Here is a 3,195-nt window from a genome sequence, read left to right as displayed (position 1 = left end):
CCCTCTCTGCCTCTGTGCTGCCGAGAGGGGCAGCCCCTAACCTATAACCATAATGCTGGTTCCCTCTCCCCAGGTGCAGCACCCTGCACTTGTCCTTGTTGAACTGCATCCTGTTCAGATCCGCCCACTTCTCCAACCTACCCAGGTCTGCCTGGATGCGGTCTGAGCCTGCCGGTGTATTCACTTTACCCCCCAGCTTGGTGTCATCAGCTAACTTGAACAGGGCGCTCTCCACACGCTCGTCCAGGTCGCTAATGAAGATGTTGAACAGCGCCAGCCCAAGGACCGAGCCCTGGGGGACTCCGCTGCCCACACCCTCCCAGGTTGACATTGACCCGCCCTCCACCACCCTCTGGGTTCGCCCCTGGAGCCAGTTTGCCACCCATGAGACCGTGCATTCGTCAATGCAACAGTCCCTCAGCTTGCCCACCAGAATTGGGTTGGGACACTGTGTCGAAGGCCTTCTGGAAGGCCAAGAAGACGACATCGACTTCCTCCTTCACACACAAGCTCTTTGTTACCTGGTTGTAGAAAGAGACCAGGTTAGGCAGGATGAGCCTTGCATGAACCCATGCTGGTTACCCCTCAGTCTCACTTCCCCTGCTCTCACAAATGTGGCCCTTGATAATTTTTTCAAAGACTTTCCCCAGGATAGAAGTGAGGCTGACTGGCCTGTAGTTGCCAGGCTCTTCCTTCCTCCTCTTCTTGAAAATAGGGACCACATTGGCTCTTTTCCAGTCCTCAGGGACTTGGCCCGAGCACCAGGAGTCTTGAACAGCCATGCCAAAGGCCCCACAATGATACCAGCCAATTCCCTCAGCACCCGCGGATGGAGGTCATCCGGGCCCGCCAACTTGGACACATCTAAGCCCTGCAGGTAATCCTTAACTAGGTCTGAACTAACAGTTGGGGGACTCGCATTCTTCCTGGGCCTCTCTACGCTGTCACCCGAGAGCACTCCATTCTCAGCAGACAGGAACACGGAGGCAAAGACCTTGTTGAAGAGTTCTGCCTTCTCTCGCGCATCCGTCACCAACTGCCCTGCCCTGCCCTGCCTCGAAGGGGTCCAGTGTTACCCCGAGACTTCTTGCTACCTATATGCTTGAAAAAGGGCTTTTTGTTATCCTTAATCCCAGAAGCTAAGCTAAGCTGAAGTGCTGCTTTCGCCTTCCTCACCAAATCCCTACAAGCTCGGGTCAGGGAGGTGTACTAGTATAGAAATGCTTTGGTAGAATACAGTAAGTTACAAAAAATGAATTTCCTTAAAAACAAAGTGCTTGGATACAGGTATATTTTCTAAACCTTGAGAAATTTAAAAATGAAATAGATACCACAGAACAGGTTGTCGTCTTGATTTTTGTTTAAAAATTTCTCACGGAAGCTAGCAAATACTATGTTCATATCAATCGACTTATCCTGCTTGTGTGTTACGAAGACTAATTATTTGTTCAGGGAACGTTTGTCAAGCACTCAAAGATTAGTACTACCTTAATGATAAGTTTTGTTATTTGTAACGGGTATAGGTTGTAGCTGTGTTGGTCTAAGGACATAGGGAGACAAGGTTCTTTGGGTAAATCTGGTATTTTTTTATTAGAGCAACTCAAATTTTGAAGTGTAAGAATAAACACTTGACACAAGTGTCAAGAAAAATGCTTGAAGAGCTGCCAAACTACTATGACGTAATTTTCTAGCTTTATCTGTTTCTGCTGTGCTCATGCCAGCTCTGTAGACATGAAGAGTTAGACAACAGGTGCATAGCCCCCCAAAGTGTTTCTTCCTACAAGTCACATGGTTTTGGAGGATTAATTAATTAATTGCTTCTGGGTCTGTCTCCCAGTTATACATCAATGGATGTTGTAAAGCTCTCTGAATTCACTGAGAAGCAAGTAACATGTACAGGTGGGTTTAAGAGCTCATCTTTACATTCTTGATCCTGTTCTTCCTTAATATGTAAACTTTAAACTTGATTTGTAATAGCAGTCAATAGGATTTTGCATACTTTGAAAGGTAACTCTTGTGTCTCGCACTTTAGAAATCTTAAATCTTCTACTCCATTGTGTGAGACTCACATAACTTCTTAGCTGTGAACAAATAAGAGGTTAGACAGTGGACTCAAATAGATGGTTTGGATAGGGCTGAGCCTGCCTCAGGCAGGGGGCTGGACTATTTGACCTCTAGAGGCGCTTCCCAGCCCTACTGCTCTATGAAAAAGGATGTGGAGGTCAGGAAAACAGACCTTACGACAACAGGCTGAGAGCCATGGGGCTCCTTAACCTGGAAAAGCGCAGGCTCAGGGTGATCTGATGGCCACCTATAAGTTTATCAGGGGTGACCACCAGGATCTGGGGGAAAGGTTGTTCACCAGAGCGCCCCAAGTGACGATAAGGGCAAATGGTTATAAACTACTGCAAGACTGTTTCAGGGTGGACATAAGGAAGAATTTCTTTTCTGTTCGAGCCTCCAAGGTCTGGAATAGCCTGCCATCAGAGGTGGTTCAGGCACCTACACTGAATGCCTTCAAGAAAAATTTGGATGCTTACCTTGCTGGGGTCCTATGACCCCAGCTGACTTCCTGCTCCTCGGGCAGGGGGCTAGACTCGACGATCTTCTGAGGTCCCTTCCAGCCCTGATGTCAATGAAATCTATGATTCTGTGATAATAACTGTTGTGCAAACAGCCACAGTCACATGTCTAGTACCAGGCGTTATCTTATCTTTGGTGTATTTTGCTAACTGAAGGTGATTTAGAGATGGCAGAGTACAGAACCTTTTCAAAATTAAATTGGAGTGGGAGCTGTTTATGAAAGGAAGCTGAATGCAAGATGAAGATCATGCAAGATAAAGATGGAAAAGATCTGCACGACTGTGTGATCATCTCAGTCTGTGCAGTGTTTCTGCCTACACTTATGATGATTGGATGCAGGCTAGTTCTGCAATACTCAGGCAATGTGGTTTTTGTCATAAGGCAAACAGTGAGGGTTTCTGTCTAATACTCCCTGCTAGGAGAGATTGCATGCAGGCTGGTTACATCTCCAAACTCTCCTAGCAGGCTCTTTCAGTGCATGTTTCATAGATTCATAGATGCTAGGGTCGGAAGGGACCTCAATGGATCATCGAGTCCGACCCCCTGCATAAGCAGGAAAGAGTGCTGGGCCTACATTACCCCAGCTAGATACACATCCAACCTTCTCTTGAA

The sequence above is a fragment of the Crocodylus porosus genome, unplaced genomic scaffold (assembly GCF_001723895.1).
Source record: "Crocodylus porosus isolate Cpor-Errol unplaced genomic scaffold, CroPor_comp1, whole genome shotgun sequence".
NCBI classification, from domain to species: Eukaryota; Metazoa; Chordata; order Crocodylia; family Crocodylidae; genus Crocodylus; species Crocodylus porosus.
The sequence above is the reverse complement of the archived record's forward strand: the minus strand, read 5'-3'. Positions refer to the sequence as shown.